General features: G+C 35.0%; 1 pseudogene; it reads left to right on the top strand.

Moving 5' to 3' along the window:
- Positions 1–24,988, top strand: part of LOC121100133 — a 33,738-nt pseudogene extending 8,750 nt beyond the window's left edge.
- Positions 24,989–25,384: the final 396 nt, after the last annotated feature.

The following is a 25,384-nucleotide window of genomic DNA, read 5'->3' as shown; positions in this document are numbered from 1 at the left end:
CTATTTACAACTATGTTAAGAGCTGTTGTCATTACTCTTAAAATTCAAAGGAAGAAATTGATCTCATGAGGTAAATTGACCTTATAAGGTAAATCTTACACGAATTTTTAGAGTAGAGGCAGGAATCAAAATTTTCTGGCCCATGATCTTTTTATGGCATGATGCTAAGAAATAAAGACAAGAAATGAATCAAATAGGGGTGCTTGGGTGGCTCAGTCGTTAAGCGTCTGCCTTCGGCTCAGGGTGTGATCCTGGAGTTCTGGGATGGAGCCCCGAGTCGGACTCCTCCACTGGGAGTCTGCTTTCCTCTCCCACTCCCCCTGCTTGTGTTCCCTCTCTCCCTGGCCGGCTCTCTCTCTGTCAAAAAATAAATAAAATCTTAAAAAAATAAAAAAGAAATGAGTCAAATAAGTTAGAAGAATTAACATACCAAAACCATTTAAAAATTTAAATTTTATACATTGGAAACAAGGCATCCCTTAAACTTCAAACTGATTGTAATCTGGAAATGTTCAAATGTTACCATAGATAAACAACCCATATTTTTCACAATTACTCAGAAAACAAAATTTCATAGTATATGTGATTTGAAGATTTTAAATGATAAAAATAGCAATTACCATAACTATTCTCTCTGAAATTGAGGTGACACTGCAAGGATTACACTAACAACACGTAATTTTGTATGGTCAGTGAGATATATTTGTGTATTTTATATGCCCACAACTTTCTGACATACTTAGCTCATTTTGAAACTGCCATCTAAACTCATATGGATGTGAAAAATGTTTGATCAGTATTTTATTTCCTCTGGCCATATAAAACTTTTAAAATGAAGGAGTGGTAACCATTGTGATTCCACACTGCATTCGGAAATCTCATATTTTTAAAAGAAGATGCCAAATTACTCTGTAAGATCCATTTTCATTTATTCATGATTACAGGACCTCCTTCTGTTCTGAAATTCCTAGGGCTGGTATAGCATAAGCATAAGTGGAAAAGGAATATACATCTCTTATGGATGGAAAGAATCATTTATGGATCTTTTGTTGGTATACAGATCCAACATCCTCCAGGGAGAGTCACAAATCCCGATAATGTCCCTCTGTGTACAATTTTGCATTTGATGTTCAGATTTAACTGACAGATGTGTAAAATCACAAATAATTGAATGACTCCCTACTGACTTCACAGCTGTATTATAGAGGCTGGAGAACGTGAATTACTGCAGGGACGGTCAGCAAGAAGCCACACAACATTGCCCATATCCATGAGTAAGACACTCATTTGTAAATATGAGCTTGGATTTATGCATATAAAACAACTTTTTTTTCATGAAATGTAATTTTAAGATATAATCTTTAGTTTAGAAAACTGGTCATAAAATTTTTAGTGGTTATGTTACGACTATTATGGAATTGAACTAACAGCATCAAATTAACATAAATATGCTTTTTTCATTGCTTTCAGATTTTATTCTCTTAATTGCTTATGTTTTTTTATAATACTCCACATATTCATTTTGAAATTAAATGGTGTATGACTTTTGTTTGAATTATACTAATAATTCATTTTGTGTATGTTTTTAGATTCCTATTTATTCAAAACTGCAAATCACCAATAACTGAAATTAAATCAGAATTAAATTTGGTTGAAAACTTTCCGAATTTTGCCTGATAACTTAAGTGAACGTTGGAAATTTTGCATACCAGTTTCTCTTCCTAGTCTCTGTATTTTGTATCTGAAGGTTGCCGATGGGTTCCTTTCCTATTGTGCTTATCATTTGGGGAGAAGTAGGGAACATGACACTGTTTCTCTTACTACCTCATGAGGCAAGCTAAGTAGTGTTAGTTTTTTGCTTTAACAATAGTATTTTGTATACATGAATAAAAACATGATCCAAAGAATATCATGTTTATCAATTTGATTAGCTAGTCCATAAAAAGGGAGACAAAGGAGTTAAAAAGAAAGACGAAACAGATTTTTCCTGCTCCGAGAAATGTCCCAAGAAGGCAGAAGGTCTTAGCTTTATAGCTCAAGGAAAGAATATGGAGATGGCCATAAAGAGGTTCCTGCTAATCTCCCTCAACCTATTGCTCTGTGAAACTATGTGGTCTGTAAACAGTGGTGGAGACTGATAGTTGCCTACCCTAAGTTATTTTCTCTCTCTTTTCCTTAATAACACACCTCATTTTTATTTTTATTTAATTAAAAAAAGATTTATTTATCTATTTTAGAGAGAAAGAGAATGTGCGTGTGCACGCAAGCAGGGGGAGGGACAGAGAGAGAATCCTCAAGCCGACTCCATGCTGAGTGAGGAGCCCAACATGGGGCTTGATCACAGGGCCCTGAGATCATGACCTGAGCTGAAACCAGAAGTTGGCTCCTTAACTGACTGAGCCACCCAGCTGGTGGCTGGAGGTCGCCCCTACACTTCTTCTTTAAAAGGGTAAATGACTACTTGTTGCGTAGATAAGATTTTCTAGCCTTCTTCTCTTGAAGGTGTGACCAAGCTCTAGTCAATGAGATGGATGGAAGTGTCATGTGCTCATTAAAAATATTTGGTGTCACTCATGACCCGCTGCTCCTTTCCTTTCTCCACCTATTTCCTGGTATGCAGATGAAATCATAGAATCCCCAGCAGCCATCCTAGATCATGATAATCAAGCTCGGAGATGTCAAGTCAGGATGATGAACTGGAAGGAACTGGTGTTCTTGAGTGCTGAGGAACTACAATCTCAGCCTCATTCTGCCAATTTCTACCCTTCAATTACATGAGAGAAAAATAGCTTCTATTTTGTTAAAACTTATTTTGGACTTCACTATTTCTTGCATCCAAGTTTAGTACTAATGAAGTCAACATCAAAGCCTGCAGTCATCTCTTGGGAAAGCAACATATTAAAGGAGCCCTACTCTCACCTTCATAAAATTGTTAACTGTGGCCAAAAAAAAAAGAAAAAAAAATGCTCTGGGGACTGGTTGTGCAAACTTCATTTTGCCCTCAAAATGGTCTTAAGATGGTCATAATAGAATCTACTTAAAACCAAGAATGCACAACTATACCAGAGGGGGCTGCAAAATGACCAGCATGAACCATATAAAATATCCTGAAACAATGTAAGCAACATAAAAATATGCCAAATATAAATACAGAGTACTCTGCTTTAAATCCCACAAAAAATTGAAGTACAAATGTCTGCCCTTGTTAAATTTTTAATCCTGGTTTGACTGAGATTGATTCCAAGTTTCTTTTGCAATAGTTGCATTTACATTTAGCTCTTAAGAAAGGGAAGTAACTTCATTACTATATCCAAATATGAACTAATGCATTCCCATTTTGATTATTTGTTGCAACACTTTTAATGCAATTGAAAACATACCAACTATCACTGCATTAACAATATAAAACAAATTAGAAAATCCCAAGATTTTTTAATGTTTTTAATCCATATGATAATTGTTAAAAAAAAAAACTCCTATACCATGCAAGTAATTGAGTTCATTCTCCGCTCTTATTATTAGTCAGCCAGACACTTAGCATAGCCTTAATGTTCTCCTCAAGGAAAGAGAGCAGAAAACAAAGGAAAGAAAACAGAACATCTCAAGTTCAGCCTTGCCGGTATGCAAAATAGTCTATGTAGGTAACCAGAAATGAAAAGTGATGCTATTAATAATAATTAAATAATTACACTTGGGACACCTCGGATTTATGGTCACTCTAAAAGGTACCTGCCCTCTGAAACAAACCTGTGAAATTAAACTCAATCACTCACTCATTCATTGAATAATGATTTTAATGCCAACTGTATGCTTCAAATAGCTCTAGGTCCAGGGATAAAATGATGATCAAGCCGGGCAAGGTAAATACGCTTAGCAATTTTTCATTATTGTGGGAAGGAAAGAAATGATATGCAACTATTAAAAATAATTTTAGATAATGGTCAGATGCACTAACAAACTAATACACATTTACATTGATAGAATGAACGTGGAAAGATAGACAGGAAAAGTGCCATTTAAGCTAAAGTCTTCATGATGAGAAGGGGCCATTGAAATGGAAGTGCCACAAAAGATTAAACTAGTTACACAGCACAGAAAATGCAAATTTATTAAAACAGGGATGAGTTTTCTCTGTTCAAAGAATAGACAAAACTGGGAAAAAATTAACAAATTCAGAGAAATCTACTAAGGTGAGTTTACTGTGGGCTTTCTGTTTACAATAGCAAATGAAATATATTGACTACTTTCCTATTTACTCTCAAAGTAAATTGCAATCCAGTAAGCACATGGAAAAACGGACAAGTTCATAAAAGCCCTGGACACAAAGGGTATCATCAGTTGGCCAAAGATGTTGATTAATGTATAAATGACAGAAATTAGGTGTTTTCATGCTGAGAGCCCACAGCAGAAATTGACATTGTTTCCAGAATAGCCCATGTAGTTTCTGAAATCAAAGTTCCTAGGTAGGAAAGGTAGAATTTTGGTAGAGAGCAAATATCAGGCACATCTCCCTGAGTCAATAACTGAAAGACACTAACAATATAGACAAAGGATTCAAGTTCTTTAAAGTATTCGGTTATTATACACAGTGAAAATCCCAATCAAGGCGCAAGCTACCTGGGCTTCAATGGCTCCTTTCGGAAATTAAGCCACCTAATCAGGGTAGTGGTCTCTGACACTCTTTCCAAAAAAAATTTTTTTAGCACTTTCACTAAAATACACACACACGCGTGTGCACACACACACACACACACACACACGCAACTGCTCTTTCACTCTCCAGTAGACTCCCTCTGGCTATGTGCCTGACCAGCAGACGTGCTAATGATACCAGTCGATGACGGAGGGATAACAGAGAAGATGAACTGGAGCTCAGTATCCTAGGTATGTCATTTACCTGAAGATTCATGCTTGAAGCCTAATTGTCAACAGTGTATGTTGCAGACATTCATAAGATAATAATTTTTAAAAACTATACAAAATAGCTGTGATATATTTTATACATCTGTATTACCAGCCAGTCACGGAGATTTCCAGCACAGTTATTTACCCCAAGGCTAAGTTTTTTACAAAAAAAACCCTTGTATCTGAATATTGATAAAAGTCTTTTTTGCTTTTGTAACAGTTTATATTCTATCTATCTATCTATCTATCTATCTATCTATCTATCTTGCCCTATCTATGTATCTAAAGGAAAATATTGATGTTTATCTGTCTTTGTCATTATGGAGATGTGAACGAGGGGGGCAAATATCTATCCTTCCCTTGGACCGGTTGATTTTTGTCCCAACTGAGATTCCAGAAAACAAGTTCATGTTTTAAATGTGTATTTAAAACACTTTAAGGGATATAGGGATTGATATTGCAAGCAAGTGATAGAAATCAAGATGATTAGACAAACCTGAGAAAGGAAAAGTTGATCTTTTAGAAGCGAAAAATGATTGTGGAAAGTGTAATTCAATGAATAAGGTAAACCGCAGATTACTCAAAGCTGGAAAACCAGTTACATGGATATAGACATCAACAAATCATCTGGAACACAGCACATGGAGTGAGAAGATACAAAAAAAGTAAAAAGAACTTAAGAGACATAGCAGAGAGACAATGATGGGTGTCTAGTCTGACGTTGGAGATCTCCTCTGGAGGGTGGTCTTTTGTTGAGCATCCACAGGGCCATTCTATCTTTGCATATTACATCTTTCCATTCTCTTTGTTCTTTCTTTCGGGCTACTGATCAAACTGAGAGGAAGAGTACGTATTTGGTCAAAGTCAATACTCATTTGAAATTACAAAAATGCCAACTAGTAGTAGCAAGAAACATCCTTGAGGTGATGAAAAGCATCTACAATAACACTGCAATAAACCACATTTCCTCTAGAATTAGGAATGGCATAAAGATGTCTATGGTACCTGCCTCTATATAACACTACGCTGAGGCCCTAGCCAGAAGATAAGAATAAAGGAAAGAATATAGAGATTGGAAAGACACACGAACTCTCATTAATTTTGCAGTTCTATTATTTTCTGCTAGTGAAGCCAAAGAAATCTAATAAAAAGTAGGGATAAGATAACTTAGCAAGTTTTGGGGTATAAAATCAACATAGTAAAGATAATTACATTCTTAGACAAGAACTATAAACAGAAAATATGAAAAGATATCATTTAGAAAAAAATCCATCTGTTAAATAAATAAATGAATCTACCATTTGGATATAAATACATAGAGATCTAAATAAATTGAGCTATATACCATGTTCATGGGTAGTAAGACTTGGTATAATAAACAGGTATGTTCTTAAGGAAAAAAACTATAAATTCAGCTTATTCCAAAATATATATGCATTGCAATGGACCAAATAAAAGGCATTATCGAAAGGAAGAACAAGGTCGTACAATATATCCTATTAAATATCAAAATACATCCCAATTACAAATTACAAAATGTATCAGTTCAGAGAAGGTGGCATAAATAGTTCCAGGGATGCAAATTAGCAATGTAAAACAATAGAGGCAAATACATGCGTATTACATTAGATGAGCTACTTAACAGTGAGATTGGGTCAATTATTTATCTTTATATAAAAATAAAAGAGACCTTTACCTTATCTCATACAAGGCTATCAATTCTACATGGATTAGTAATCTATGGATTAAAGTTAATTTAAGTGTATTATTTAGGAATAATTAGGGAACCAGAACCAGAGCGAGTGATACAGAAAAAAAAGATTTTTATTATTATTATTTTATTTATTTATTGTTTATTCATTATTTATTTATTTTTTATTATTTTAAGATTATTTTAAAGATAAGATCTTACCTATTTTGCTAAAGCAAAGGAAGTAAAGGCTCAAAAAAGAGCTATTAGAAGATAAGAGAAATGCTAGGACCCGGGGACTGCACAATGGTGCTGGTGAAGCCTGCAGAAGGTTGTTACCTTATCTCTGGTGGGTGGACGTGGAGTTCCTCTAGGACGGCTGCTGGTCAAGCAGAAAAGATGTGTGTGGTTCTGGGCCAGCGGGTCAGAATCCCAGGACAGCTTACTACAAAACGGTTGTTGGGCTCCAACTCCGGACTTCGTGATTCAGTAAGTCTGTAGTGGGAGAACGTGCATTTCTAAGAATTTCCAGATGATGCTGATCCTGTTGGCATGGGGTCACTTTTTGAGAGAAACTGCGCTAGACCAAGGCGAGCAAACCCAGCAGCACGAGCAGCACTAGGAGCTTGTTAGAACTGCAGAGTCTCAAGTTCAATCCACATCTACTGGATTCAGAAGCCATGTTTTTTTGTTATTTATAAACACACTTAAAAAAATACCTTTTTGTTTTAGAATAGTTTCAGACTTACAGAAAAATTGTGAGAATTGTAGTGTTCCCAAATATCTCACACCTGTTTCCCCTATTATTAACATCCAAACATTAGTATGTTTGTTACAGTTAATGAATCAATATTGATACTTAGCAATATTGATATTTCATTATTAACCGAAGTCCTTACTTTATTCAGATTTCCTTGCATTGTCCCCAATATTCTTTTCCTGTCCCAGAGTCCCATCCAGGATATCATAGTGTATTGAGTTGCCATGTCTCTTAGGCTATTCTTGGCTGTGACAGTTTATAGGACTCATGTTTTGATGACTTAGTGGTTTTGAGCAGGCCTGGTGGGATATTTTGTAGTATGTCCCTGACTTGGGATTTACTTGATGTTTAACTCCTGAGTAAAGTGGGGATGGGGGGAAAGGCCACAGAGATGAACTGACATCTTCTTCCCATCGTATCAAGAAGACATACTATCAGTAGGACTTATCACTGCTGATGTTAACTTTGACCACTGGGTTGAAATAGTATTTGTTAGGTTTCTTAACTTTAAAGTTATTCTTTTACCCTCCTTTTCAAATCTTCCTCTTTGGAATAAAGTCACTCTGTACAGTTCACACTTAATGAGTGAGGACTTAAGCTTTACCTTCTTGAGAGCAGAATGTCTGCATTTTTTGTTAACTCTTTTGTTAAATTTTTTGTTAACTCTTGCTTTCAGAGGTTGGAATTCTAGCGTTTATTTCTGTGTAGGCCTAGACAAAAGGTAGATGAATGGTTTATTTCTGTCTAGCAATTTTCATACACCTGATTACCAATGGTTCCACAAATTGTGCACAACTGTTATGTGTGAGTGCACACTTTAACGCATGTGGACTTTAGCTGTATTTGGCAAAAACAAAACAAAAACAAAACAAAAAACAAAACAAAATAAACTTCAGATGGAACAGCTACCTGTTTGGAAATGAATCAATTGGAAGTTAATGATGCCTCCAAGTAATTTACTCTTTTAGCTGAATCTACAGTATCAGCAGCAGCCCAGATGATAAAAGCTAAAATTCATACAGTACAAAAGCATCAGCCAAGGCCCACCTGGACTGCACCTGCACAGCCAGCTGGGGTTTGTTTGCTCTCACAATTTGTGTCAAGATTTCCCAGCCATATAGCATGGGAATGATGCTATATGCTATTATGCTTCAAAAGATTAAGTGGATGGATTTTTGCATAGGTATAATTAATTTCAGTATGTGCTTTTGTTTTTACATTGACCCTATTTAAGATTTGTGACTAGCAAATATTAATGTGTTTCTACTCTCCAATCACTCCATGAAGTTTATTTCTAGTGGGTGTGCGAAATCATGTGGCTGATTGTTGTTGCATCAAAGATATGATATGGGACTCACACATATCTAATTTTCCATGAAAGATGAAGGATAATATGATACATAATATATGAAGAAAATCTAAATGGAAATGCTGTTTGTGGTTGTAACATTGATGTAAGTTATTGTGATATAGGTGTTCAGAACATCATTCTTCGCCATTTACTAAGACTAAAAAAATTATAAAAAATAAAACTAAAAAAATAAAATAAAAAAGTTTGCCAACTGGTCTTTAAGGAAAAACAGGTGGCATTCCATTAAAATACTGATGTATCTTCATAACAGCAACGGTTAGAAGAGATTATTAATGGATGAGGTTGAAATGAAGAAATTGTCACATTAGAAAAAGTGTGGAGGTCCTTTAAAAAGTTAAAAATTGAGCTACCGTATGATCCAGCAATTGCACTACTGGGTATTTACCCCAAAGATACAGATGTAGTGAAGAGAAGGGCATATGCACCCCAATGTTCATAGCAGCATTGTCCACAATAGCGAAATCATGGAAGGAGCCGAGATGACCTTCAACGGATAACTGGATTAAGAAGATGTGGTCCGTATATACAATGGAATATTACTCAGCCATCAGAAAGAGTGATTACACAACATTTGCAGCAACATGGATGGGACTGGAGGAGATTATGTTAAGTGAAATAAGTCAAGCAGAGAAACACAGTTATCATATGGTTTCACTCATTTATGGAACATAAGAAATAGGAAGATCGGTAGGAGAAGGAAGGGAAGAATGAAGGGAGGTAAACAGAAGGGGGAATGAACCATGAGAGATTGTGGGCTCTGAGAAACAAACTGAGGGCTTCAGAGGGGAGGGGGGTGGGGGATTGGGATAGGCCAGTGATGGGTCTTAGGGAGGGCACGTATTGCATGGTGCACTGGGTGTTATATGCAAATAATGAATCGTGGAACATTACATCAAAAACTGAGGATATACTGTATGGTGACTAACATAACATAATAAAAAATTATTATAAAAAAAAAGAAATGAAGACATTGTCAAAGATATGAGAATGAGAATAGCTAGCTCTTTCCTAAAATGGCATACAATTGTACATCTACATTTTTTAAGAATTACCTCAGGCCTGAAAATCATGGTAATCTCTATTCCCAGATCATTATATCAGCACAGAAATGCTTTTTGAATGCTTGTATTCTGTATTTTGAGCAATGATAATACAGTGGATTTGAAATTCATAACATCATCTATGTGTGCAAATTTAATCTATTTTAATTAATAAAACACAATGCATATTACATATTCCCATATGGCAATATTAGGTTTCAGTGTTATGGAGCCAGTGTCTCTCTCTTCCACCCCTCCGGTTTTTAACTGATAAGAAATTATTAAGTAAGGTTTAAGGTATCAGGACTTTCAGAGTTTGTGGAGAATAAGAAGGGTCTTTCTATCTCATAAATCAACTTGAAGAACCTGGTAAGACTCAGTCATCATTCTCAAGGAGAAAAGCAAAATAATTTTTTGCAGTTCCTGCTTCGGAGGTCAGGGTGACTTTCCTAGTATACTTACTACATGGATGAAAAAAGTTGAAAGGAGCTTGTTAGCGATACAGCAGATAAATTAAGTAAAGCCTATTTCCTGCTTTTGACACAAAGTAACCACACGAATGCTAGTAAAAATATGTGATCTTTTTGGATGAAGTCATAAAGAGTGGGGCAAGAGACAGGGGTTTCGTTCCCACTTCATCCCAATGAAAGGTGGATTGAGGAAAAAATAAGGTATTTCTATATGGTTTGAAGACAATACAAAACAGAATAAACAAAAGTTCAGAAGAGACAGAGAGTAAAAAAAAAAAAAATGACAGAGTAATAGTCCATACTGTAAAACATAACTGTTATCATCAAAGTGCTTGACGATACTTAACAATGTATTAATAATAATTAGAGCTAAAAATAAGGAATTTCTCATAAAAATTGAAAGTAATATAATTTTAATGTTAAATTTAAATTGTTCATTAATACCATGATATACAATGGCTACAAATGATCTAGTTATATATATCAGTTTAAATCATTTATACTATAAGAAATGATACATGTGTTTGAAAAATAATGATTATAGAGAAAACACATGAATATTATTAAAAATGTATGAAATTAATTATAATCAAAGTAGCACATTTAAAATCTTCAATAATTCAAAAAAACCCACTTGGCATTGAAACGTTCCACTTCTGCCTCTGTCTCTGAAACAATGTTCAACAAGCAAGAACATAAGGATTGTGTGGTAGGAAAGTGAGTGAGTATTAGTGCAAAGGAAGTGTGCACACATCAAACGTAGACGTAAATGCAACTATTCCCAAGCTCATTTGGAATCCATAAAAAGGGAATATCTTTAGGTAAATAGTGTAAGGAAGAAATAGAATAAGTGCTTACATATAATTTCATACATATATACATATATATACATGCATAATTGTACATACACATGAATATGTATATGACTATATCAAATGCACCGTGAATGGAAGAAAGGAATATCATTTCAGAAAAAAAAAAGGGAAATTTTCCAGTACTATGGTGTTCCACTATTTGGGTCAATCACCAAACTGAATTTAGGATGCAATACGGACAATATGGGTTTTTAATCTTCTTATAAATGTGCAAGTTCTTTCAAATAATAAGGAATTATCTGACCAAAATTGTAAGTTTTTGAGACTCCAGAAAGGAAAGTGAGCCACCAAGCTGTTTATTTCCTGAGGATATTTACTAACTAGCAGAACAGGAGTTAGGTTTGAAGGAATAGAAATCAAAATTCCAGGAATGCTCTAACTAGAGATACTAATAGGAAATTTCTACTCAAGTTTAGGCACAAAATGGTGATAGCCTCAAGGCGAGCCAGAAGAAAAACCATCCTACTCCCTTAAGCAGAGGAATCCAAAAGGAAAGTTGTATTGATGGAAGAGAAAAGAGTTATTGAGAAATATAACTAGAAATTGAGTCCTGTGTGAAATGACAGCCCCAAACCCACTTCCCGGGGTGCTCCAAAACACTGCAAGCCATAAATTGTGTCACTTTTCCCATAATAGCAATATCAATGGCAATACCAATTATTAACATGAATTCCCATAAACCTCAGTGGAGGGAGGTACCTTAAGTCCACAGTCAATAAATTCCCATTTAACATCATTAATTAGTTAAGAAAATTAAATTTTCTGCTTGAAAATTTCAACCAGGAGTTTACTTCTCCTATTTAATCATCAAAAAAAGAATAATGTGGTCTTTTAAATTTTACACCAGATTATAAAACAGCTTTGACACTATATTTGGAGAAAAATTTAAATGTTTGTGTTATCATAGGAGAGTCAGAAAATATATAAAATATAAAGCAAATTGTAAAATATCCTACAAATAACAAATATTACAACAAAAATTAAATTACAGTTGTATACTTTATAATTCTTATTCTGATACACCATAAAAAATTTTCCATTTTCACCTATTTTAAGTGATAATTCATTAGCATTCATTATGTGGCATTAATTCACGATGTTGTGCAATAGTCACCACTATCTATTTCCAAAATATTTTTAACCCCAAACAGAAAATCTGCACGCATTAAGAAATAACTCCCCATTCTCTCTTGACCCCAGCCCTGGTAATCAGTAACTAATTTTTTTCTCTATAAATTTGGATTAGATCAGGACTGGGACACTTGGCTAGTCTATTTACAAACTGGTAGAAAAATATTGTGATAAAATATTGTGAATTATAAAAATAACATAGAAGATATAGAAAAAGAAACAGTATATAAAGGATCAACAAAAAGCACAAAAAGTATGTTTGACTTAAAAATATCAGTAACTTTGTTAAAATAAAGACTCTAAAGTATGCAGTTAAGAGACAAAAGTCAGAGTCAACTAAAAAGAGAATAAAATTATTTTACAATTACGGAAGACATATCTCATATATACACATGCAGTATATAAAAATAAAATTCTGTAGTTATATTATCAATAGACAAATGAGATTTGGGGTGCCTGGGTGGCTCAGTAGTTTAAGCGTCTGTGGCTCAGGTCATGATCCTGGAGTCCCAGGATCGAGCCCCACATCAAGCACCCTGCTCAATGGAGAGTCTGCGTCTCCTTCTGACTCTTCCCCTTCTTGTGCTCTCTCACTCTCTCTTTCTCAAATAAATAAATAAAATCTTTAAAAAAAAAAAGAACACTTGATATTTATATATATTTGATTTTTGTTACATATGTGGGTTGTGTTTTCAACTTCATCATATATACATGTATACATACATATATGCAACCTCACCATACATACATTTGTGTATGTGTATACAATGTATAATTCAAAATAATAAAGACGAGAAAAAAAGAAAAAGGAGCAAGTCTTCAACAGATACCCCAAAAAGGCCTATTCAATGGCCAACACATATTTCAAATGGGTTTCAAGGTTGATGACACATATTTTTTTTTAAAGCTGGGTATAACAAATACTGTGAGTTACACCATGTGGAGTGATGAAGCTCTCCCACTCCGCTGTAGAGAGCGTAAATGTGTAATGGCTTTGGAAAACAGGTTGGCAATGTTGACAGTCCACATATGGTATATGACTCATCACTTCAATTAAAGATAGGTACCCCGAATTAACTCTAGCTCTCCTGCACATACGCACCAAGGTGTCAGAAATGTTTATAAAAGTATTATTCATAAAAACCCCCAAACTAAAAATGACTCAAATTTCCATCAACTGAACCACGGAAAACAATTTGGAATATATGAAGGTAATACCTTCTACCAATGGAACTATACACAGCAATTGGAGTTACAGACACAACATGGATTTATTTCCTAAACACGCATGTGAGAGAAAAATGCGAGTGCAGAAGGATACATAACGGACAAGTTCATCTATATAAAGCAAATAAGCCATGCGTAAATGGTATTTCGCTATGTGTGCGTGTGTTGGGGGGGCTGTGTGGTGGATACGCAGTAAAATGATAAAGAATAAGTGGTTAACCATTTGAGACACTGGCCAAAACCTCTAGCCCATTGTCAAATAGAACTGTCATTGATGGTATTTTGTTTCTTTCCTGATCTCAAAGAAAAGTTTCATTTCACAATTAGTATGATGCTTGTTGTTGGTTTTTGGAAATTACTATTTTCAGGTGATAAAGTTCACTTTTATTTCTAATTTGCCAGGAGTATTTTTAATCATGAATATATATTACAGTTAATCAAAAGCCATTTTTGCATTTTATGTGACAGATGTGGTATTTTTCTCCACACTCTATCTGAGATGTATTACAATAATTGATTTTGTAATATAAAAATCAATCCAGTATTACTGGGATTAAACCAACGAGGCTATGATGTATTATTTTTTTATCAGTTTGCTAAAATTTTGCTTAAGATTTCTATTTATGTTCTTGAATTAGAGTTGCCTATGATTTGTTTTCCTGTAATGTCATGTCAGTTATTGGAGGAAAGGTTATGTAAGCCTAATAAAACGATTTGTGATATATTCCTTATTTTTCTATACACTGCAAAAAATTTTAAGCTAGGTGTTTTGCTTTTCCTTTAGTGTTTTTAGGGTTTTCATGGGGAAATCATACGAGCTTGGAATTTTCTTTGTGGTAAAGATTTTTAATGTTGTTATCATTGTATTAATATAAATGTTTTATAATTGAATTAATTATTTATTATTCAATTGCTTTATAATCGAGAAGATATAATTCAATTTCCTTATGGTTATAAGATTTTATGTATTTTGTTTCATCTTTCCTCTTTGCCCATTTTAAGTTAAATTTTATTTTATTAATAAAAGTTGTTAATAATATAGTTGTGACTTACTTTGGTAGCATCTTGTAGCTAATGTCCTACTATCATCTAGTTCTGGTAAACATTCCTACAAATTTTCAAGTTTTTGTCATTTGAAAATAGTAACATATTATAAAATATTTGTTCACATATGTATGGTTTCAGTTTTACTATTTTTTGTTATACCGTATATATAAATATAAGTTTTCAAATATCTTCTATTTGGCGGGTTGTGTTTTCAACCACTGAATAGTGCCTTTGATGAGCAAAATCTTCATACTTATATTTATAAATCTTTTCTTTTATCATTCATGCTTTACACACCGTTTAAAAAATCCTCCCCAACTCCAAAGAAGTTACTGATGATATTAGCTGTATTAACTGCCTAAAAGCTTTATGTATTTTTCCCTTCATACTTATGTATTTAGTAAGCCTGGAATTAATTTTGGGAAATGATACGGTATACGACACCAATTTCTTTTTAATTCAGTATGAAGTAGTACTATCTCCATTTATTAAAAAGTCTGTTCTTTCCTCATTTATCTGTCATGACATGTCTCTCATATATTAAATGTCCATTCAAGTATGAATCTATTTTAGGGCTCTCTTTTTGGTGCCACTGTCTGTTTTGTTACTGGCACCAATTATACATTGTCTTAATCACATTAACTGTGTGAGTTATGATAACTTGTAGATTCTCTCCTTCCACTTTTTTCTTCAAAAATACCTCACCTATTCTTGTTTTTTATATGCATGTAAATTATGTAAGTATATTAATTACACTATATGTGAATAAATTTGTTGAGTTCACTAAAAAATCCTTTATTATATGATTGAGATTACATTGACTCTATATACAAATTCGTGGAAAATTATATCCTTATGAGATGGAATTGGCAGGAACTATGAAGGATCTGAAATTTTATTTCTCATGTAAGCTATCAAGTTCACTTGCCACAATTTCAGAGATGCTGGTCTAGGAGGCATATACTTTTTACTGAACAATAAGCCTGATGACCCTTTGTCCAAGAGGGGGACATTATCTTTGTTCCACTGGAGAGTAAACAAACTTTCCCTTTGCTCAGGAAGGAGACACTCCATCTCTATCTACCAATGCTGTTTATCATACAAACATATTCCAGAAAAAGATATTCCAGAACAAAAAATAGACTTGTGACTGCATGGAAACAAGCAGAAACATGACAAACCAATGAGGTATTGCTTCCCAACTGGAATCTCTCTATCCATGGGATCATAGCATATCTCGCTTTTTATTTATTTCTACATTAATGTATCTAGATTTCAAATAAATATTATTTTTATGGGAAAACAAGAAAATTCTTATTTAGAGAGTCTTCTAAGGGATTTTTTAGGTATAAGCAATTTTCTACATCCTAATCTTCATGGCATTTACATGGACATTCTCTTTATAATTAGTCCTTACATTATATATACATATTTTACAAAATTTGTTTGTACCTTTTATCTCGTGGTAAAATAAAACATTTAAAAACAACCTTAAGATGATAATATCACTAATACAACCCAATAGGAGACAAGACCAATATGGATTTGAGCTTATTCATGACTCTACTGCATTTTTGTTAGTTTCGGTTTATCTCTGGTTTTTCTCCACTCCTAGAGAGTGGTTTCCTGGGGGTCCAAACTGAGATTCCAGGGTTTGGAGAATTAATCACAAATATTTAGTAAATACTTTCATTTGTATGCCTGATGGAAGAGAGAAAAGAAATGCAACCAATGATTCTTAAACTTCAGATAGATAGACTTCTGACATGGGTGCCTTTGTTAGGTTGATATATTTAGACACTGTTCCTTTAAAAAAGAAAGTTTATAAAAATGTACATATATACATTTTCTTGTGTATAGTTTTAAAAGTTCATAGATCTTCTGACGAACATCCACAGATCTGCTGGGACGAACAGCCAGTGTTTGCTAGTGCTTCAAAGTTTCACACTAGTTAAAGACACAGAACATGCTTTTTAAGCAAATAATAATACTTAACAACAATAACATGTAGTATATGCAAAAACACCAGTTGAATGGTATAACCAAGAAAGACTATAGTGATTCAGAGGAATGAAAGTTCAGAAAAATCTCAGACATGAAGGAACGTTTATGGAGGAGATGAGACTGAATGACAAGATGGAGGAAAGTATAGAGAATGGAGACAGCTCAATAGAAACAGCACATAAGGAAGAGGCAGGAATGTAACAAACAAACAAAACAAAAATGAAATAAAAAAAAACCCATAAGAAGTAGGAAGATTGGTAGGAGAAGAAAGGGAAGAAGAAAGGGGGGGTAAACAGAAGGGGGAATGAAGCATAAGAGACTATGAACTCTGGGAAACAAACTGAGGGCTTCAGAGGGGAGGGGGGTGGGGGAATGGGATAGACCGGTGATGGGTAGTAAGGAGGGCACGTATTGCATGGTGCGCTGGGTGTTATACGCAAGTAATGAATCATGGAACTTTACATAAAAGCTGGGGATGTACTGCATGGCGACTAACATAATATAATAAAAAATATTATTTAAAAAAAAACCCACCAACACCTGGCTATTTTTTAGGCAGGGTGATCAGATCAAATGGGGAGGTCAGTATTTAAGTATCAGCTAATGTGGAAGGACCGATCACATAAAAGTAAGAGCAGTGCAGAAAAATACTCAATGTACTCAAGGAAATGTACTCAAGAGGAGGTCAAGAACATCTTTACTGGAAAAGGTAATGTCTTAAGGTAGAGCTCTGGGAGACGGAGATAAGTGCATAACGCATTATAGGTCGAGTGTGCAACAAGGAGGCAAAAATTCTCTATTTATGGGGGTTTAAAGCAGTCCGATGCTGTTAAAGCACAAAGCATACACCAATCTGGTAGGAGTGACAAAGAGGACTATGGGGTCACAGAGCTACTTGCATATCAATTATTACCTTTAGATTTTATTTCGTGAAAAAATGTAGACATATATAGAGGGAGAAATAAAAACCACAGGGTTGACCTCGAGAAAGAAAGGAAAAATCTTGAGTAAGATGCACTGAATGCTTACATGTTCGTTTGCTCTACAATACCTCATTCAGAAAAACTTGTGATGACTTATAAAAATACATGTGTTCTGTTTGCTCTAAGTTTAAAAAAAACAAAGAAAAATAGATATAAACAGGAAGTTGAGAGGAAAGGATATAAAATTATCCCTACTTGTGGATAAGGACAGAGTTCAAAATTCACATCATAAATTTCTGCATGTCAGCAAAGTTTAAGAAGATCAATTAGCTCTGATTTTTCTAGAGATGAAAGAAAATTAAGTCCATAAAATATGTATGTACTCATTTATTTATGTACCCATAAAATAAACACAAATTTAAAAAATAACCACACCAACATTTGGAATTCAGATCTAGTAGATATAAGTTCTCTGTGTTAATTTAAAGAATATATTTGGCATGGGGCACCTGGGTGGGGCAGACAGTTAAGCATAGGACTCTGGGTTTCAGCTTGGGTCGTGATCTTGGGGTCACGGTATCAAGCCCTACGTCAGGCCCTGCGCTCAGCACAGAGTCTGCTTGGGATTCTCTCTCCCTTTCCCTCCGTCCTGTGCACTCACTCTCTCAAATAAATGAATAAATCTTAAAAAAATAAAAAAGAATATATTTGGCATGTAGTGACTGTGAAGCACATTAACAGATTTTTTGGCATAGTTTTATACCAACCTTTTTAATGACAAAGTTTAATTTGGTAAATAGCCTATGAGTATTAAAATTCTGTAATGTCATCTATTAGAGGTAGCATTAAAGGAAGGTACAAATTTGTGAACTTATTTTAATAATTTGAAAAATAGTGGATATTTTTATATACATGGTGTTATTTTAACTATGTCCTTTAAACTTATTATGGTCTCAAATTAACGCTTGGAAATATAATTGTACTGCACTGTGAATAAATACATTTTTAAGTAAATTTACTTCAAGGGGTCTAATGGTACTATTTAGATGACTGGAAATTCTAATTTACTGATTTATATGTTCTTTTTTGATAGTGGGCATACTATTTTGACAATTATTCTATTAATTAACAGTAATGAGAACTGTCAGACGTACTTCACACATACTATTTTTATTAAAGTAACAATAGAATGGCTTGGGAACAAGAGTGAGGATAGCAACCAGCCAGCAGAAGGGAAAGAACATCCAAAGATCTCATTACATTTTCTGTAGAAGGATGCCTGCTTTGGGGACCATTGGATACACACATGGCTGCTACTTTCCTTTTATTATAGTCATAAAGAGCTACTGAAGCTCATAAAAAGTAGCTGGCAGATTTGTAAAAGATATAACAGCTTGTCACAGAGGTTTCCACAGAGTCATCTAAGGAAAATATTCCTTCCAAACCATAGCTAGGAGCTATTTATGTTAGAACTGCCTACTTTGTCACAGTAAACTGACTATTCCTCCTATCATCTGGGCTGTCAGATGGGGACTTGTTCTCTTTGACTTTTCACTTAGTACCAGTCAACAGTGTATATATGAAGTAGGAGAATTCAATGCTTGTAGAGTAATGAATGGTATCTGTTTCGGAGGTGAGAGTCAAATGTTATGTATTTTTGCAAGATATTTAACATCGTGTAGTTATTAATGTGCACCTGTTTTATAGGAGTTCCAGACTTACACATGGAAGACAAGGCAGTTACCTCCATGTTGAAATGTAACTCTTTTTGCTACTGATAACGCACTTTGCCTGAAATTTTCACATTATTAATTTGGTCTTTACTGAACAGAGGATGACTTAAATGTTATCTAGGAGTTAATATGCATTTGGCTGATAATAAATTCACCAAAATCAGTTTTTTAAATCAGTTTCCATACATAAGTTAACCCTTTAAGAGGGTATAAAGTGGCAAAAAGAATTGTCAGGTGGTATTTTCAAAAATTCCCAGATCATTTACTCAACCACAGAATCTTGGACAAAGGAGTTCAGAAAAGGTAGAAGGAATAAAGATTACCCTAAGTTTGCATCTTGGCTGAAGAACTTTGGAATGGGAGAGAAGTAGAGAGAGAGAGAGAGAGACAAACAGACTGGTTGGAGGGTTTGCAAAGGGAGCTTAGTTTGGAAAAAATTTAGTCCCCCAGAAGCATTAAATGGTAGCTGAGGACCTGTTGTGTATCTCTTATAAAATGTCACAAGTTTGGGACGCCTGGGTGGCTCAGTTTTGTTAATCATCTGCCTTCAGCTCAGGTCATGACCCCATGGTCCTTGGAAGGAGGGTCCTGGGAGCGAGTCCCGCATCCGGCTCCTTGCTCGGCAAGGAGCCTACTTCTCCTTCTGCGTGCCTCTCCCTTGCTCTCTCTCTCTCTGACAAGTAAATAAATAAAATCTTAAAAAAAAAGTCACAAGGCCATTGCTCAATTTCTATGTTTCACCAAAGATCTAGGTTTCTTCCAGATCTCGATGCCATCATCACTATAGTATAGCTCTCATTGGCCTTAACTGTAAAAAATCTGAATCTAGAAATGACTCCCAGTATAACACCTCCAAATCGCCCTTTGGCCTTCTGACCACATAAGGACTTTAGGGGTTAAGCATCTGGAAATCCAGCAGCAAGGAGGAAAATAGAAGGAGAAGAACACACCTCTTCCTTTAGGACCTCTTCCCCAAAATTACACCATCCCAGTTCTTCATTCATCCCATTTACTAGAACCTGCTTATATGACAAGGGAAGCTAAAAAACTGGCCTTTTATACTCTGTAACTGTAACCCAGCATAGCTTCAGGAATTTTAATAAAAAAGAAAAAGTAGAACATACTGGAATACTTCTTATAGTCTCTATTGCATCACCTTAAAACATAATATTTATTATGCTTCACCTCAATCTTTCAATATCCTCGCACTCTACTTCACATAGATTTAGATATACTTTTTCTTTAAGGGACATTGTTTTCTATGTTATTTAAGCAGTTCAGTTATCTTCTAGGTGAGTGTTTTCCTGGTACAGACGTTTTGATGATGATAAATTGGTGTTAAACAAAAGGATGCTTTAGGAATGAAGAAACTCCATTGAATACGTTCTTAGAGTTACATAAGGAGCAAAACGGGTGTGGTCCCAGAGTCTTATTTTGGTTTCCAAAAGTCATGATCAATACAGGTATAAAATATGAAAACTATCCATAAGGTGAAATTCTGGATTTCCCCAAATGGGTGATAAGTTAGATATCAATGTTGAGACCTGATTTCCAGAAACAAAATTTCTAGTCTTCCACATAAGCAATCCAAATTGATAAGTATATCACAAAGAACTGAATGTCAGTAGCTCAAAGACAAACCATGTCTACCTGCACAACACTCCCAGAATGCACTGGGGTCTTGCAGCCACATGAAGACGTGTAAAAAGAGCAAGCACCATCACTAACAGATGGCATGCTGAGAAGGTTTTTGCCTCGTTTTCCTATTTTTTTAGCTCTTTCTTTTTTTTTTTTTTACTTTTTTTCTTTTTAATAAGTTAATTTAGCCAACATAGAGTACATTAGTTTTTGATGTAGTGTTCAATGATTCATTAGTTGCGTGTGACACCCAGTGCTCGTCACATCATGTGCAATCCTTAATACCCATCACCTGGTTACCCCATCCCCCCAAGCCCCTCCCTTTTGCAACCCTCAGTTTGGTTCCCTGAGTCCAGAGTCTCTCGGTTTGTCTCCCTCTTTGATTTCTTCCCATTCAGGTTTCCCTCCCTTCCCTTAGGGTTTCTTGCTCTTTCATAATGGAGAATTCAATACAGTCCCTAGTCTGATGGATTTACACTCCTGGGGAAAACATTAAAACCAAAATTTTGGTGCACTTTTCCGAAGAAACATTGAACCTCAATGTATTCTGAACCACGGTAAAATGATTAGGCTCATACATACTTTGGAAGGCCAGTGCCTGACAAATTGACATTGAAGCCCAACTGAATGTCAGTGAAGAAGACAGTACCATGCTGCCCTCAAGAGACAGAGCCTGCCTTGACAGCTCTTTCTGGCTCGTTTGGTTTATTAGTAGTAGTAGTATTGTTTGTTTAGTGCTCTATACAAAGTCAGCATTAAAAAAAAAAAAATCATTGTCACTATTTATTTTTCAGCTAATTGTTTGAACGTTTAATTCTTTAATTTCAACGTCAAGGGGATTTGATAGAGTCTCTCATTCTACAGCGCAGTCAGTACACACAGATACACACACAAGCACACACATGCAAATGTGATTTTTATTTCACTTGTACCAAATTAAAAATTCATAATTCACCAGACGTATTCTCTTGGATACTATCTGGCATTTTTCCTAACAACCTTCAGGAAATTGACTTAGTAGCCCCTTTGGTAAAAATAGTTTGCTGCTCCACCTGGATCTCTTTAAGCAAATAGGATTTGTGAGGACTTTAGATTTTCTCAGATTTTTTATATCAGGTTTGTTACTCTAACATCATAATGCATACATGTTTATACTTAGCTACATTTACAAATGTGGGTCATATGTGCATCAGAAAAGTTTTATTTTATTCATTGCTCTGTCTACTAACTTCATGTTATTTTATGGTATGTGAACTGAGTCCCAGAAACCCCTTAGAAATTTAATTTTCATGATTTTTGTTCTTATATAAATCCATAATAAGAACAGCCATTATGTGCAAATAAGAAAAAAATAGAAATGACAAAAGTATCAACCATGACATTTACCTTTTAACTGTTTTTACTAAGAAAATAAAAGTTAAGCAAATATTTCACCCAGTTTTTTAAGAGTAAATGGGAATAGGTTTATGTAATTTAAAATTTACCATAAAACTTATGAAGAATTAAGTAGATATTTTTACAATTATTATGATAAATGTCTGTGATTGGACCCAGTGAAGAGGAAGTAGACCACTTCCGCAATCAAATACAGAATTAAAAAATAAGAAAGAAAAAACTAATAGAGAACCCTTATATCACTTACATTACTGATTAAACTTAAGTTTAAAATTATCTAGTGTGAGAGAAAAAAATATAATCACTGCACTTCTAGTCTAGTCTTTGGAAAATTAAAGGGAAAATTAAATTTGTAGAACAGATCTTTTTACCGACATTATCACTTCCCACATGTATCTGGCAGAAAAAAAAAGATAAAGAGACAAGTTTACCCTACATGCAGGACTTGTGGTCAGCTACTTTGAACTAATTAAGCCATGTAGACACTGCAGGGCACTTACCAGAGAACTCAGATCATCTTTGTCCAGAGAAGGGAATGTTGGAACTCAAGCTCGTGGGTACTTACTGGAAACCTCTTTTTATGAAAGTAGGGAAAAGACATTTCCCCTACCAGCTATGGTTACTACTTCAAGTGTAATCTTATTTCTTTCCAAGGTATTAAAGTGCTATGAACTAGGGCGCTGGGCTGGCACAGTTGGTTAAGTCTCTGAAACTTGGTTTGGGCTCAGGTCATGATCTCCGGGTCCTGAGATGTAGCCCCATGTCCAGCCCCGTGCTCAGCAGGGAGCCCGCTTGAGATTCTCTCTCTCCCTCTCTCTCTCTCTAATAAATCTTTTAAAAAATTAATAAAGTGTTATGAACTATTATTATTATTTATTTTGGTAAGAAATTATGCAATTGTTATAAATAAGAAAATGAATAAAGGACAAACATTTGCTAAAAGGAATCGAATTCATGTGAGCTTAAATTCTATTACCGAACCTTTTCTTGCTTTTTTTTTCCCCACTAGCTATGCAGTTCAGATCATTTGTTACCTTAAAGTGGAAGCCTCCAGAGACAGCTTCTTATGAATACTTCTTGAAAGATCTTTGAGGTCAAAAAAGTGATTTAACCTCAGAGATCAGACTCAAATTCTGTACAGTGCAGAAAAAGAAAAATATAATTTAATTTCTAGGACATTCCGCAGCTAGGGATTTCAACAGCTATAGGCCAAAACATGATTTGTGTTGTAATAACCAGTCATGACAGCCAAATATTTTTTGAACTATGTTTAAAAGTGCTTCACACAAAATCTTTTAAATATGCTTGGTAGCTTCTTTTGTAGCAATTATGGCAGGCATACAAACTCATATACGTGTGCTCACATACATAATGTCTCAAAACAATTTTTCAAATGAGGTATGGATACATGGATGTCCACAGTCAATAGAGTATGTGTTTGACAAAAATTAGGAAAGTAGATAGGAAGATATCACAGTTACATTTACACAATTCTTTCTAATTCTTGTTACTGGATCAGGTCTTGACATTATCCTTTATTTACAAGATTAACATTAATTTATTGCAAATGGCCATTTTACATTGTACACATTTAAGGACCACCTCTTAATTGCTATTGCCTAATTCCTGACTATTGCCCTGCATAAAATGTGTATTTTAATGATGCATCGAGAATTGTTCAATTTGATTCCAAATAGTGAAAGTGAAAAATGTGTTTGCTTCAATGAATATACGTTTTGGCTTTTAGCAACAATTATGCTTTGGTTATTTTTATAGCATAGAAGTAAAATTGAAATAAAACGATCATTTCTTCAAAAAATTAAATATATCTGCTTGCTGGGAACTAGACAATATGTCAATATTCAATTAACTCTACATGAGAATATTAATAATTGTTCTTTTATTATTTTTGTAACAAAAAATTTCTGCTAGTAGATGGCTATTAACTGAGACAACGACCAATGATTTATGAAGCTCTGGAGTCGTCAAGCTTCTTAATGGTAAAATAAGAAAACCGGAAGACAGCAGATGGTTTTAAGCTACAGAAATGCAAAAAGCTTTTTCCTCAATGACTATCTTTCTTGTTAGTCTTACATCTGAAGTACCTGAGCTTTCGGGCACTATGAAATAGAATATGTGAAATAGCAAACTAAATGATTTTGAAGATTAGTTCAAGCTCAAGTTCTAGTTTGCCTCTAACATACGCAGGGTTTCAGAGGGGAGGGAGGTGGGGGATGGGTTAGCCCAGTGATGGGTTTTAAGGAGGGCACCTATTGCACGGTACGCAATACGCAAACAATGAATCATGGAACATTACATCAAAAGCTAATGATGTACATATGGTGAATGACATATCATAATAAAAAAATTAAAAAAAAAAAAAAAAAGAAGAAGAAGATACAGTCTCCGTCTCTGCCCACGTCGTGAAAGGAGCTGCCTCCAGGTCTGCCCACCAGCGATGGATGGTCCTGCAGCCCTGCTGCAGCTTCCTGATCAAGAGGAGCAAGCAGACATACAGCAGCAAGCCTAACAACCCGAAGGCTCCTAACTCCTTCCTCTACAACCAGCTGATGCACCGCCAGGCTGTGGGCATGGAGTGGACGGCCCATGGCAAAGGTGTAGTGGTTCCACAGGAACAAGTATCCCCCAGATCTGTGCACGGCTTCCATTCGCAGACCCAGCGCCCTCCTGCGCCGCCAGAAGCCTGGGACGGTGAAGAGGAAGCAGGCTGCCCCACCCGCAGGGCCTGAGCACCGCCCCCCACCTCCAAGACGGTAAAGATGTCAACCACCTTACAAAAACAAAACTAAAAATAAATAAAACACAGACAAATATTTAATGCGTTGATGTTAATAATAATCAAAGGTGTTTCACTAGTATTGATTTGTAAACAAAAAGAAACATTTAAAAATATGCTAATTCCGGCCTTAGTTGTAAATATATGTGGCAAATGCAAATAGTTCCCTATTCAATAAGGGAAAAAAGAAACCGTTGAGAGGCAATGTGCAAATCCCCTAATATTAAGTATAAAGAACACCAGTAAAAAAATGAAAACACAATAGAACGAAACAAAGAACGCAGAATGCCAGGGAAGATAGGAGAAATGAGAGGCAGATGGTGCAACACACCAAGTCCCAGGCTGTCTCGCTTGTGTTTTAATGCCTGCCAATGACT

The sequence above is a fragment of the Ursus maritimus genome, unplaced genomic scaffold, assembly GCF_017311325.1.
Source record: "Ursus maritimus isolate PB19 unplaced genomic scaffold, ASM1731132v1 scaffold_10, whole genome shotgun sequence".
Taxonomy (NCBI): domain Eukaryota; kingdom Metazoa; phylum Chordata; class Mammalia; order Carnivora; family Ursidae; genus Ursus; species Ursus maritimus.
This window is presented reverse-complemented; position numbering and strand designations above follow the sequence as displayed.